At 36.0% G+C, this 15,357-nt stretch overlaps 1 long non-coding RNA gene and 1 other non-coding gene across 3 annotated transcripts in view; one reads left to right on the top strand and one right to left on the bottom strand.

Moving 5' to 3' along the window:
- The first annotated feature begins 368 nt into the window (after nt 1-368).
- Nucleotides 369-15,357, top strand: part of LOC137765258 (uncharacterized) — a 408,308-nt gene continuing 393,319 nt past the window's right edge. Inside the window, exons 1-2 of one of the 2 annotated variants that reach the window (XR_011074138.1) lie at nt 369-635; nt 6,042-6,145. This is a non-coding gene — a long non-coding RNA (uncharacterized lncRNA). Of the gene's footprint in view, nt 642-6,041; nt 6,146-15,357 lie in introns of both variants that reach the window. The other variant, XR_011074137.1, reaches the window with a different exon arrangement.
- Nucleotides 3,225-3,364, bottom strand: LOC137765533 (small nucleolar RNA SNORA7). The gene has a single exon (XR_011074185.1). It is a non-coding gene; the product is annotated as a small nucleolar RNA SNORA7 (small nucleolar RNA).

Below are 15,357 nucleotides of genomic sequence, written 5' to 3'. Positions count from 1 at the left end.
AATGCAAGTGCTGTCTGTATATTCAGTCTATTTCAGTCTATGAAAATCTGATTTGAAAATTATCCACTTGCAAACTGAGATATACTTAACTTTTGAAAGGATCCATCACAAATTTTCTTCAAGTAAATAATTTTCTCCTTCAACATTTAAATTAGAATTCATTTTCTCTCATGATTCCACCTTAACCATTTTTTCAGGTACCTGTTCACAGGATTTTATCAACAATATAGATTTCCTCAGCTATGACATGGAGATACACGACTAACAGGAGATCAAGATAAGAGTTGCCCTAGAGCTGAGTTCTGTGTTGTACACCCCTCACACATAATAACAACAGAAAATAAACACTGACCTTAGATGTGGCGCGTTCAGGTCCAGGGTATGACGTTCGACGGGCGACGTGACAGACGACGTCGGACGTGCGGATCTGACAGACAACGTCCGACGTGAAGACCTGACAGAGGACGTCGGACATGCGCACCTGACAGACAAGTGGGCCGCGCGCCTCCGGGAGGTGACTGCGGGGGCATAGACCTGAGAGGCGAGCTGGGCAGCAGAGCAAAGACGCGCTGGCAGATATGCTGTAAGCGTCGTGGTCTCAGGAGCCTACCCCACGGCGCTCTGTCTGGGATAAGGTGAGGGTACGTGTCTAGGCTGCAGGAGCCACTGAAAGCTGTCAGAGCCACGGAGGGGCGGGGAAGGCTGCGAAAGGAAACATAAAGAGCCGCTTTCTTCTGGAAGCTACCGGCCATTTCAGCTCTTTGAGAGCTGAGGAGGGTTAAAGTATAAGCCACAGAGGGAAGGAGGGAGGGAGGGAGGGGTGGAGGGAAGGAGGACATACTACAAACAAAAGAAGGATAAAGAGCACACAGCAACTGAGTAGTGGTGGTGCCGTTTAACTGAGATGCAGAGAGTGGAGGAGGAACAGTTTTGAGGGTAAAGAGTTTGGATTTGGACATGTTATATTTCAGAAGTAAGGAGTGATACTAAAATAATTAACAGCTGATGTTCTCATAGGAACCTGTTGATGAGAAGAGGCATTTTTCTAAACAGAACAGATATGATTCAGTGTACGTAATTGATATGTACCAGTGCTGGAGTTTCCTACCGGGAATCTTGGTGTTATAGTGAGTAGGCACTATATTGTATGAGTGAGAAACTCAGAAAAGAGATCAGGACTGAAACAACAAAAAAATGTGTGGGTCTTTGAAAGGAAACCACTGCTTTGGCAACATGGAGGTCCCTGGTGACTTTGACAAGAGTAGTTTCAATAGTGAACTGGAGTTTAGGCACATGGCTGAAGAAGGTAAAGGGGAATACAAGAGATAAGAATGCAGAGGCAGTCACTTTAGACAATTTGATCAAGAAGAGTTAAGAATTGGGGTGGTAGCTGGAGAGAGATGAGGGATCAAAAAGAGTATTATTATTATTTTTTTAATTATTTATTTATTTATTTTTGGCTGTGTTGGGTCTTCGTTTCTGTGTGAGGGCTTTCTCTAGTTGCGGCAAGCGGGGGCCACTCTTCATCGCGGTGCGCAGGCCTCTCACTCTCGTGGCCTCTCTTGTTGCGGAGCACAGGCTCCAGACGCGCAGGCTCAGTAGTTGTGGCTCACGGGCCTAGTTGCTCCGTGGCATGTGGGATCTTCCCAGACCAGGGCTCGAACCCGTGTCCCCTGCATTGGCAGGCAGATTCTCAACCACTGCGCCACCACGGAAGCCCCCAAAAAGAGTGTTATTTTTTAAGATGGCAGATACTGAGGTGTATTTGTACTCTGGTAGGACCTATCAAGTGCAGAGGAAGAAGCCGATGGTGTAATAGAGGAGAGAGTTACGGGGGAAGTGCTTTTGAGTAGGCAGGAGGAGGTGAGAGGCAGGGCACAAGTGAGGGATTGAGTTCTGGTAGGGGAAGGGACACATCAAACATTGCACAAAGAGAGAAGGCAGAGGGCATGGGTGCAGAGGTAGGTAGGTTGAAGATTAGGTGGTGAGAAGCTGAGAAAACTATTGTCTAATTGTTTCTGTTTACTCCATGAAATATGAGTCTAGGTAATGAGCTGAGAGTGGGAGAACAGAGGCGTTATGGGAAGCTTGAAAAGGGAAGCAGAAGTGTGAAAGCATTATTTTTGAGAATGGAATGAAGTTTACCAGGGAAGCTTGGTGGTGCAATCTGAGATCTTAAGACTTGAACTTACAGTGAGACCGGTCAGCCCAGTGTGTGCTTTTCCTGAAGCCACACTCAACTCTGGGGGCAGGTGCACGTTAAGTGGAGAGTTGGGTTAAATTGAGTTGGTTTTGCCCAGTGAATGCAGTGGAATGAGAAGAGGCCAGGGAGTTTGGAGAGCACTGAATCTTAGATGAACCAGAAGGAGTGAGGGCACAGGAAGGTGATGGATGGTGAGAACAGGGTAGACCTGATGTTTTCACAGAGACAACAGATCAAAGAAATTCTGAACAAAGGGCACATCCTGTGAAGTGAATGGTCAGAAAGTGGAATCATTGCCAACAAGATGTAGGAATAGTTATTAATGATGGCAAGGTCACAAGGGGTGGGGTGAAGGTAAAGGTCACTGGTGGGGATGATGTCGAGGAATGAAGACCAAGGAATAGAGAAGACCATCTATGTTTCACTTGTAATATGTTCCAAAGAAGGCAAAAACTCATGTGTGGTGTTAGTTATCAAGATAGTGGTTATTCGGGGGACGAAGGAAGGGTGGTGACTCGAGGGTCGCATGGGGAGGCTTCTGGGGGCTGGTGATACTCTGTGTCTTGATCCAGGTGCTGATTGCACAGGTGTGTTCACTTTGTGAAAATTCATCAAGCTGTTGCCTTATGAGTTGTGTACTTTCCTCTGTATTTGTTATAATTCAATACAGAATTAAAAATATAAACAACAACAAAAAATGAACAAAGATTATAAATCAAGTTGCATCAAAGATGCAGATCACCTTCGATAGAAACTATTATTTTCTTTTGAGGCATTTTTGGATAAAGTGCTAATGTAAAATTTGAAAGAACTTCCTCAAAAAATTAAATTAGCTGCAAATTTTAAGATGAATAAGGTAATACTATAAGTGAAAATAATAAAAAAGGACTTAAAATCTTTGGGGGAAACAATTTTATTTATTTATTTATTTTTATTTTTTTATTTATTTATTTATTTATTTTTTAAATTTTTTAATTTTTTTTTATTTTTTTATATTTTTATTTATTTATTTATTTTTTAACTCTGTTGCAGAGTATCTTCCAATCACCAGCTACTGAGCAAACTGGGAATGGAATGGGTACCTCTGCCAGGCTTGCTTTCCCTCCCAACTCCGAAGCTGGCAGAATACTAGCCATTCTCCAGACGCAATCCTAGGAGGTCGGAAACAATTTTTAAAAGAAGATTATACTATTTGTATATTATATTGAGCCTCATTGACTTTTCTCTATATCAGTAATATGTTTAAACAATAGACTAAAGTTCTTAAAAAAAATCTGAAGGAACTGAAAAAGATTTAGTGACAAATTAGAGAATTTGAGAATTATCACAGACCTTGAAATAAGAACCTATGAAGAAAAATTACCTATTTTGGTTATGCAACATAGACTATTTGGGAGGTAAATTCTGAATGATATTTCAACACAGTGATGATTATTCTGCTTTCTATTGGAATTTTAGTACTGATACAACAGGATTTTTTATGAAAAAACAATTTTGGCACCATATATGTAAGTATATAAGAGCTAGATCTTATATACTGGAAGAATCAACTAAGGGAAATGAAATAAATCCTCTGGCAGTGTGTGATTCCCTACTGTGCAGTCCTGCTATAATCTTGGGATGCAAGCACATGCCATAATCTATAGTTGAAAATGTTCCGTGTGGCCAATAGTTCTTCTAGATCTTAATCTGGAGTCCACAACTGAACAAAGCTGAAAGATTTCAGGTCAAATCTATGTGTTAATAACACTTTTCTTGCCATCTCTGCAAGGGTTAGATGTGGAAAACATATTCAACATCTCTGAGAAGATATGTTACTCCAAGAATGTTCCTAGATACCTAATGAAACTGTATTATGTGTGTACAGACACATAAACTCAACAGACAATATTATTTGGAGATTGTCTTTAGTTTTGATTTACCTGCTTCCTTCTCTTTTGATTAAATATCAATTCCACTTTCATTTATTATATATGTTCTTCTTAATAAATGAGCATATCACTGCATTGGACCTGAATAAAATACCAATAAGGAAAAATAAAAAACAAAAGATAATAATAGATATAAAATTTACAAACACTGAGAATTTCAAAATCAGAAAGCCTATGTACTATAAGTAAAAAAGACACCTTATTGAGGCATTGGCTACTTGAACGAGATATTAAAGGAAATAAAAACAAAATTTGGAAGAGAGAGGAATTTCCAGACAGAGAAGAGGGTATTCCACATTCAGTGACCCATCGGTAGGAATAATCAATATTTCAATATTAGTTGATAAGGAAACTGGTTGTCGGGCAGGTAAAATGAAATTAATGGTAAATGGAGATGAAGTTAGAGATACATATTATATGTTATAACAAGATAAACATCCTCCTTTTTTTTTTTTTTCTTCAAAATCTTTTAAATGGCAAGTATGGGTGATTTTGATAATGGTGGTGGTAACAATGGAATGATACATTAATGATATTTGCAATTCAGGTTTGGGATTAAGAAGCAATACATACTGCTAGGAATCTAAAGCACTAATAGTTTGACAAGTTAGAAAAATTAAGTGAATGCTGCAATGGTACAGGTTCTAGCAGTAATCTAGTCCACATGATCATCTCTTCACATTTAAAACCACTTTTTATTCGCAGCTGCTAATGTATGTCTTGATATTTCCAATAGTATTTAAATTGTGTTTTAAGACTAAATTGTCTTCATACTTGTTATATAAGTATTTGTTAATACTTATTAATTCCAAATAAAATTACCACCACATGACAAAGTAAAATGTACAATTTCTCGTGAATAGGAAATCAGAGAAATACCATATGTGCAACTAAAAATAAGAGGCTATAATCTATGAAGGATATCTTTTCAGCTAAATAAATTAATATAGTTAATTACTAATAAAGTATACTAGATTTTTCACTTGGTTCTGAAAAATATTCAAAATCATAAACTACAAACATGGCTGAAATCTTTTATCATGTTTAGTTTAAAAACTAAACATATGGTTATATAATATCAAGTCTGATTCTCTGATGTGATCTCTTATATCTGTAGAATTCATTTTATTGATTTTTAGCCAATGGGTAATGGTATTTCTGATTTTTCTGCCACCAGTCAGCAATGTGTGGTCATGCCCAGTAAGATTTAGGCCTTATTTTCCTGGCAGTGATCCCTCTACCTCAGTAAGTTACCTATTCTGTGTTCCTTTGATTTATTCAGTGAGCATTTAATAGTATCAATTTGGTACCAGACACTGTTCTAGGAAGAAGGGTTTCACAGTGGACAAGTCCTTACATGTCAGTATAGAGAGACAGAAAATGAACAAGTGAACAATTAGATGAGGTAACTTCATTTTGTGATGACTGCTGTTAAGACAGTTACCTCTTTGATAAGACTATGGAGTATTGGATTACAGATTTAATGGTCTATTAAGGTGCTACATTAAATAATATTGTGCCTTTCCAGGTGGCAGATATTTAGTTCAAAACCTGAATATTGAAAAGGAAACAGGAAAGTGAAGAGCAGGAGAATAGGAATATCCCAGAAGGAGAGACAACAGATAAAAAGGCCCAAAGCAGGAATGAACTTTGTGGATATATTTTTTAAAAATGGCTTTGAGGTTGGCCAATGGGAAAATATTTAGAGCTATGTAAGTCTTATATGTAGGGAGAATGATTTCCTGCTGGAGCTTATCTTTCCCTGAAATTATAGGGAATTTGCTGGTACGATGATGGACAAGCAATCGTTAAACAGGTTATCTTTCTCCTCCACAGTATTTTACTCACAAGTGTGCACATTCTCTCTACCTCTGTCCCCCTTAATTGCTATCATCTCCATCCTCCAGATGGAATACTTACGAGGTACAGCAGAAGATCAAAGAGACTCCTTGGTAAACCTACTGCCATATAGTGCCCTCTGTGAGAAGCAGCGAGCTACTGAATGGAGCAGGTTAGTCAAATTATGTCTGGTTACAAAATTCACCTGAGAGAGGTACCACTTGTTTATCTTTTCTTTGTTCATCCCCATGAGGTATTAGAGGAAGTATAAAGACTTTTTTTCTGGCCACCCAATTGCTCATGGTCATATAACTGATTTTAGGCTTCCACCAAAAGGTTGACAGGGGCAGAAATGTGAAGTGCATTTCAAATTGTTACACATAAAAAAAGTAAAACTTCCTAGAGTCTTCATTTAGAGGTTAGATTGGGAAATAATGTTATTTGCATAATGAAATATTAAGAATTTATTTTTAGATTCAAACAGATTATGCTATTTTTGACCCCAATTAACAGAACTAATCAAGAATGGAATGCATTTCTTGTACATATCACACTTTACTGGCAATAAATGGCTAGTGGACATCAGTTACTGCCAATCATATTTCTTTGGTCCTCAACAGATCTATAACTTTTTTTTCTGTGTGGTGTGTTCCATAAATTGGAATTGTGCTGCTAAACATGGGTAAATCTGCAGTTGTAGTGGGATGAGAGGGAGGCCAAGAGTAATCAAGTGATTGGCAGCTCTGTGAGGTCTGTTTGTTAAATTTTTTGGTCAGTTTATCAAGCGATGATTAAATGCTTCACACAAGCTATGCATTAAAGAGACTGACTTATAAACTAAAGCCCAATAATTCAATAGTGATGTGAAAAGTACAATTTTGGGGATGAAAGTATTTGTCTCCTCTATTTAGGACTGTTTTTGACAGTGTCAAGGTCCCATGTTTGAGGACCAAGGACTCAGAAGTGAAGAGTTTTGAAACTGTTTGAATTAATCATTTCATCTGAATGTGACAGCACTCAGGGAATTATTTATTTTCTTCCATAATATCCATCTTTGTAGTTACAAGGACACGTGAATTAATCAGTGCCCATCATACTCAGGCTATCCTGGACTAAACTTGAAAAGAAATATAAACAGATGTGCAAAAAAAGAGTAAAGATACATCTTCCATCATCTGTAACTCTTCTCCTTAATGCAATTAAATTATATATTTAATGTATGGAGGATCACTATGTAATTTTATCTTTACTTATTATATTTGGTAAAAATGTTAAATACTTGTTATTAAGGATCAAAGTCCATAAACTACTCAAATTCTTCATACTTACATTTTATCATGTAATTAATCATGTATTACTAATAATAAATCCTATATATTGAAAATATATAGGTATTTATACTATCTGCCCCTGAATCTAATTTTACTGATAGAAAAATTAGTGGAGAAATATAGGTAATATCAATGTCATAATTTAAAAGCTTCTTTAATGCATTTATGAGGGTGTATAGAGATACAAACACATGTCTAACACATGGAATTATGAATCTAGGAAACAGAATACATGATATCAATATTATTTTCAAATATATTTGAAATATAAGATTTAACATGTAGAATTTAGCAAAATGAGTTTCAATAAATTAAAAATATTGAATATTACATATTTGCTGGCAAGCAACAATAAAAAGAAATGAAGTAAATATACAGAGTTTATTTTCTTTTGGAAATTAAAGAATATATTTCTACATACCTCTTCAGTTAAAGAGGAAAAAATAGAAATAATAAACTATTTAAGATTGAATTGCAGTGTATTGAATAACAAAATGTATACAATGGCCCAATGCAGTTCTCAGAGAACAGTATATATTCTTTTTTTTTTTTGACATCTTTTTTGGAGTATAATTACTTTACAATCGTGTGTTAGTTTCTGCTTTATAACAAAGTGAGTCAGCTATGCATATACATATATCCCCATATCTCCTCCCACTTACTTCTCCCTCCCATCCTCCCTACCCCACCCCTCTAGGTGGTCACAAAGCACTGAGCTGATCTCCCTGTGCTATGCAGCTGCTTCCCACTAGCTATCTATTTTACATTTGGTAGTATAAATAAGTCCACGCCACTCTCTCACTTCGTCCCAGCTTACCCTTCCCCCTCCCTGTGTCCTTAAGTCCATTCTCTATGTCTGCGTCTTTATTCCTGTCCTGCCCCTAGGTTCTTCAGAACCATTTTTGTTTTTGTTTTTGTTTTTTTAGATTCCATATATATGTGTTAGCATACAGTATTTGTTTTTCTCTTTGTGACCTACTTCACTCTGTATGACAGACTCTAGGTCCATCCACCTCACTACAAATAACTCAATTTCGTTTCTTTTTATGGCTCAGTAATATTCCATTGTATATATGTGGCACATCTTCTTTATCCATTCATCTGTCAGTGGACATTTAGGTTGCTTCCATGTCCTGGCTATTGTAAATAGAGCTGCAATGAACATTGTGGTACATGACTCTTTTTGAATTATGGTTTTCTCAGGTTATATGCCCAGTAGTGGGATTGCTGGGTCATATGGTAGTTCTATTTTTACGTTTTTGAGAAACCTCCATACTGTTCTCCATAGTGGCTGTATGAATTTACATTCCCACCACCAGTGCAAGAGGGTTCCCTTTTCTCCACACCCTCTCCATCATTTATTGTTTGTAGATTTTTTGAGGATTGCCATTCTGACTGGTGTGAGGTGATACCTCATTGTAGTTTTGATTTGCATTTCTCTAATGATTAGTGATGTTGAGCATTCTTTCATGTGTTTGTTGGCAATCTGTATATCTTCTTTGGAGAAATGTCTATTTAGGTCTTCTGCCCATTTTTGGATTAGGTTGTTTGTTATTTTGATATTGAGCTGCATGAGCTGCTTGTATATTTTGGAGATTAATCCTTTGTCTGTTGATTCATTTGTAAATATATACTCCCATTCTGAGGGTTGTCTTTTCATCTTGTTTATGGTGTGCAAAAGCTTTTACGTTTCATTAAGTCCCATTTGTTTATTTTTGTTTTTATTTCCCTTTCTCTAGGAGATGGGTCAAAAAGCATCTTGCTGTGATTTATGTCCTAGAGTGTTCTGCCTATGTTTTCCTCTAAGAGTTTTATAGTGTCTGGCCTTACATTTAGGTCTTTAATCCATTTTGAGTTTATCTTTGTGTATGGTGTTAGGGAGTATTCTAATTTCATTTTTTTACATGTAGCTGTCCAGTTTTCCCAGCACCACTTATTGAAGAGGCTGGCTTTTGTCCATTGTATATTCTTGCCTCCTTTGTCAAAGATAAGGTGACCATATGTGCGTGGGTTTATCTCTGGGCTTTCTATCCTGTTCCATTGATCTATATTTCTGTTTTTGTGCCAGTACCATACTGTCTCAATTACTGTAGCTTTGTAATATAGTCTGAAGTCAGGGAGCCTGATTCCTCCATCTCCATTTTTCTTTCTCAAGATTGCTTTGGCTATTCGGGGTCTTTTGTGTTTCCATACAAATTGTGAATTTTTTTGTTCTAGTTCTGTGAAAAATGCCAGTGGTAGTCTGATAGGGATTGCATTGAATCTGTAGATTGCTTTGGGTAGTAGAGTCATTTTCACAATGTTGATTCTTCTAATCCAAGAACATGGTATATCTCTCCATCTGTTTGTATCATCTTTAATTTCTTTCATCAGTGTCTTATAGTTTTCTGCATACAGGTCTTTGGTCTCCTTAGGTAGGTTCATTCCTAGGTATTTTATTCTTTTTGTTGCAGTGGTAAATGGGAATGTTTCCTTAATTTCTCTTTCAGATTTTTCATCATTGGTGTATAGGAATGCAAGAGATTTCTGTGCATTAATTTTGTATCCTGCTACTTTACCAAATTTGTTGATTAGCTCTAGTAGTTTTCTGATAGCATGTTTAGGATTCTCTATGTATAGTATCATGTCATCTGTGAACAGTGACACCTTTACTTCTTCCTTTCTGATTTGGATTCCTTTTATTTCTTTTTCTTCTCTTATTGCTGTAGCTAAAACTTCCAAAACTATGTTGAATAATAGTGGTGAGAGTCGACCACCTTGTCTTGTTCTTGATCTTAGTGGAAATGTTTTCAGTTTTTCACCATTGATAACAATGTTGGCTGTGGGTTTGTCATATATGGCCTTTATTATGTTGAGGTAAGTTCCCTCTCTGCCTACTTTCTGGAGGGCTTTTATCATAAATGGGTGTTGAATTTTGTCGAAAGCTTTTTCTGCATCTATTGAGATGATCATATGGTTTTTCTCCTTCAATATGTTAATATGGTTTATCACATTGATTTGCGAATATTGAAGAATCCTTGCATTCCTGGGATAAACTCCACTTGATCATGGTGTATGAGCCTTTTAATGTGCTGTTGGATTCTGTTTGCTAGTATTTTTTTGAGGATCTTTGCATCTATAGAACAGTATATATTCTTAAATTCAAAAAGCTTGAAATTAATAATGAAACTTTAAAAACAAACTAAAAAAGACTAGAAGGAAGATAATAAAAAGATAAAGATAACTGATAAAAATTACACAGTTGGTTGATAAAACACAATGATAATATTATATAAACTGTCATAGACATACACAATTTTGCATGATATATTATTTTAGAAGGTTATCATTCCCTGATACCAAAACCAACAAGCACAGAACAAGAGAAATGTAGACTAATATCATTTCTGAATATAAAAACAAAAATCATATGTGATTTAATATCTCTCCTTATATATCACATCCTTATTTTCCTTGGGCCATCCAGTTAGCCAGACATGTCCCTCTCACAGCAGAAGCGTAAATAGAAGCACATGAGGACAGGTGAAAACAATACATCTTAAGCTTCAGGCTCCTGAGAGGTCCAGAGTGACTTCCACGCACCTGCTGTTGATCAGAACTAGTCACATGCTACTAGAGTTTAACCAATACCATGAAATAGAAAAAGCAAATAAGAGTTTGAGCACCATTAATGGATAGACAAACATATAACCTTGTATATTTATAAAGTGACATTTCAAGTCAGTGGGAAAAACACCGTCTGTATAATAAATGGTGTGGAGCAATGCACCCCAGGTCAAGTCCTTCCTGAGGTGGCCGAGATCCAATGACTGATTGATGCTGACACCAGACAGCTCTTGCAGTCCATTTCAGCTTCAGATCTCCCCAGTGGGGTCAAATGAGACTTTTGGACCTGCATTACAGCTCTACTTCTCCCTCTGGATGATTCTGCTTACTCCCTTTCCACTGTGCAAGTTAATCCCTGATAAACATTCTGGACACAAACCTTTGCCTAAAAGTCTGTTTTTTGTAAAACACAACCTTCCTCATGCCATAGACCGTACTTACGCCATATCAGGGATATTTTTTTACCTTGAAGGCAAGAGAAGTGAGGTACAACAGATTTAAGTAATTGGGAATGGCTTGGCAATTTAACCCCATCTTTCATAAGCTAGAAACAAGACTGTGAAATTCGATAGAAAAGACCTGGTGCTCAATTCTTTGCTCTTCTATAAGTTCACTTCATTTTTCATTGCATTATAAAAATATCCTTGATGGACAGAGCTTCTAATAGAAAACTATATTAGGTAATTTGTATTTTACTTATGTCAAAATTTTTAGTTAGAATTATTTGTGTTAAATAATAATCTGAATTTTTTCTTACGAAAGTCAACTTAGAGAGAAAACGGAGAACTAATTAAAACTTCAAGTAAGGAATAACTATACCATAGCTAGTATTATTTTTTGTTTCCTTTTTCTTTTTAGAGAGAAAGGATTCTATTTTTTGGTCTGGTCTAGAATTAAAATTTGCCTTCAATGATCTAACTTATAATTTTCTTCCACTTACTCCTCCATCTTAATAACAAGGACTAAAGGTCAAAGATCATTCAAGAGAGTGCTTTGTAAATTAGTCTGAAGAGTGTGTGACTGAGTGTACTGACTACTCCCAGGTTAGAGATTTTAACAGATTTCTTCCAAGTCTCATTAACCCTAGGAGTAAAATATCAGTATAACCTACTATCTCCTAGAATAGTTCTCACCAGTCACTAAAATATTTAATAGTCTGATACACATTCCATTTGTCAGTACCTATATAATTGAGTTGTGGCAAGGGATAAATGGAAAACAACAACAACACCATTAAAAGCCCTTACAATGGTGCTCAGTAAAAGTTAGCTGTCATTATCATAAAGTCATAAGGGAAAAGGGAGTGTCTCTCTTAAAGAATGTATACATGTCTCCATTTCAATTGTTAGCAACCATCACCAACTCCCCTCAAAAAATAAGGATTAAGACAAAATAAAGCTAGAAGAGTAAATGAGATTAAAAGAAATTTAACGCACAAAAACAAATTTTATTCAGTACTATATTGTAAATGAATATTAACAATTTTTGTCATTGAATCTTTCCACGACTTTGTCTTAGTTTATTTGCGTTGCTATAACAAAACACCATGGACTGGAGGGCTTGTAAATAGCAAAAATTTAGCTCACAGTTCTGGAGGCTGAAGTCCGAAATCAGGGTGCTAGTGTGATTGGATGAGGGCCCTCTTCCAGGTCACAGACTTCTTCTATCCTCGCATGGTGGAAGGGATTAGGAAGTTTTGTGGGATCTCTTTTATAAGAGCTCTAATCCCTTTCATGAAGGTTTCACCCTCATGATCTAATCATCTCCCAAAGAGCACAATTTCAACATAAACATTTGGGGGGGGGGGGGACACAGAAATTCAGTTTATAGCAGATTTTTTCTGTAAAACAAAAATGCTGAAGAGGATGATTTCTTAGGTTTCTTCCAGCATTCCTGGATATACACACACTCTTTCTCTTCCTTTTTCCCTAGGAGAGTGTTAAAGAAAGTGTTAGATGAAGGAACAGATCATTATTCTTAAGATTAAATAAAAGCCAGAACAGGAGAGATACTGAATTATTTCACTGAAATATATGTAATTTTTATTTACAAATGTACAAAAATAAACAAACTATTGGAATAAAAATAAATGGTGCTTTTTGTTTGTAACTTACCAGAAACTGGACTCTGTCTCTTTCAATAAAAATGAAATATATTACTTGCATAATAATAATAAGGAAATAAGGAAAGTCATGGATGACAGTAGCAATGGAAATAAGCTTTTATTCACTGTTAGAACCTGTTCTTTTATTGTTGCTCCCCTCTACATGTTGACATCTTCATTGGAGACATGGCCATAGACAACTTTATACTAACATCCAGAAAACTCCCTTGTCAGAGAAGGAAGGGACATTTATTACCAGCTCTAGTATGAAAAAATTTGTGAGTTGGACTCCAGTGTTCCAGCAAGGGTCTTCGTGGCCAAGGGTCTTTTATCAGAGGAAGGAAAGTAAGGGCAAAAAAGACCATTTAGGGAGTTATTGAGCAAGCTCTCCTGTTAGATGTTTACAGTGGTTGAATAAAATATTTTTAGGAACCAGGAAAGTTAAGTGAGTAGAATGTTTATGTTTAAATAGCAAAGACTTGGGACAAAGCTCTTTTTGTTCCATCCATGATATGGCTCCTAGAGTAGGGCGTTTTGCACTTCTGTTAACTCTCAAAATTCATCATTCCCAAATAACATGTCTAACTGACATAGTATAAAATATGTTTGAAAAGGAAAGCTAATGGTCTATGCATGGCTGGTGGAGGGAATTGGAAACCAGGTAAACCCACCTAAATGGATCATTTCATGAGCAGTAGACATAATTGCCAAGGCTCTGAGGCCAGGGCCCCAAGATAGAAGAATGAGAATGGGGGTGAAGTGGTAAGACTGAAAAAGTGACTGTGGAATGACAAATTTGTTCAGCATACAGGGTGTAATATCACCCATATATTAGCTTTTGAATTATGTCCTTTCTATATGTTTTGATGTCCCCTATATATTTTTCAAAGAAATGATTGTTGCCAATTACAAAGCCTGTTGGTAGTCATTTACATTTATTCGTAGCTCACCTGCTAGAGGCCTAACCCACAACTGTAAGTACAATGTGAAAATGTTAAGACCACTACAGCTGTTATTCTTGTACATGTAATAGACTGTTATAAGTAATTATATATTTTACCTGCATGACTTAGTATTTTAAGATTATTTATTTTTTAATGGGTGTATATTTTTAGTAACAAATAGTTATCTGTTAATTTGCTACATTTTATCTTCGTATTTTTAGTTTTGTGCTATATTCATGCTAAATATAAATATTTAATATTTGGTTTCTATTCATTTTTTCACACATATATGCTACCTATTTTTGTCAGCTTTTTAACCTAATACTTAAATATACAATTTTACTTTCATTACAAAAAGTAGTATTCAGTTACGCATAGAGTTTTATAAATTGTATCATGCTCATGAAAGAATTTGGATAACAGTAAACTGTGTACACAATTGGGGCTTTGAAATATCACACAGTTTTACCCTAGTATTAAGTAATTTCTAATATTAAGTAGAAAAAGGAAAATGGTGACTGATGTGCTCAGAGATGCTCAATATCTGGCCCCTGAGTTCTTGGCCTCAGCAAAGATCTCTGTGCCCAAACTGGATGCAGAAACAACTGGACACCTGGTCCTCAAAGGGTAATGAAAACTTGGCTAATGGGCATTTCATAGGCAATAGATAATAAAGAGATGAAACAACACTGAATGGACAACTCTGACTTTTGTTGAGATGCAAACTCCAAGGACTTTTTCATAATAGTGGCCATAATTGGTTAAGGAATCCCAGTAGACAAAAGCGGAATGGAGTCTTAGGGTTAGAATTAGTTGGCTTAAAGGAAATAAAGTAGTGTGACATTTTTTGCCCACCTAAGTTTACGGCATAAGCATAATGCTTATTACAATTTCATGTACAAATTTTCCTTAAAGTATCTAACTTTTTCAATGTTTCCAACTTAACCTATTAAAAAAGTATGGGGAAATTTTTTCTTTCATATTTCCAAGCAGAAGCCTAGGTTTTTGAAATGCTCTGAGTTAAAAAAAAAATGTGTAAGAGAGCTCATGGATCAAGGTGCCCAAAAGAAAAGTTAATTTTTTTGACAATTTTTTTCATGGATGCTTCATATTTTTACTTATTTTTTTGTTGGTAGCCAAAGTCATCTCTTTTCTACCAGAAGCAAGTCTCTGCAAAGAATACTAGAACAGGGATAATAACCTTGGAGTCATCATTACCATTCTCAAATTCTATTACTAACTATCCAGTATAAAGTGTATTTCTTACTCAAGGTCAGTTATATGCATCATTGTGGTACCATCCCTTACTCAATCTTTTGTATTTCATTTAAAAATGTCATTAAGCTAAAGTAAGATTTATTTCTAGATAGATGAATACATAGATGAATAAATTACCATT

This window comes from Eschrichtius robustus, chromosome 5 (assembly GCF_028021215.1).
Source record: "Eschrichtius robustus isolate mEscRob2 chromosome 5, mEscRob2.pri, whole genome shotgun sequence".
Classification (NCBI taxonomy): Eukaryota; Metazoa; Chordata; class Mammalia; order Artiodactyla; family Eschrichtiidae; genus Eschrichtius; species Eschrichtius robustus.
This window is presented reverse-complemented; position numbering and strand designations above follow the sequence as displayed.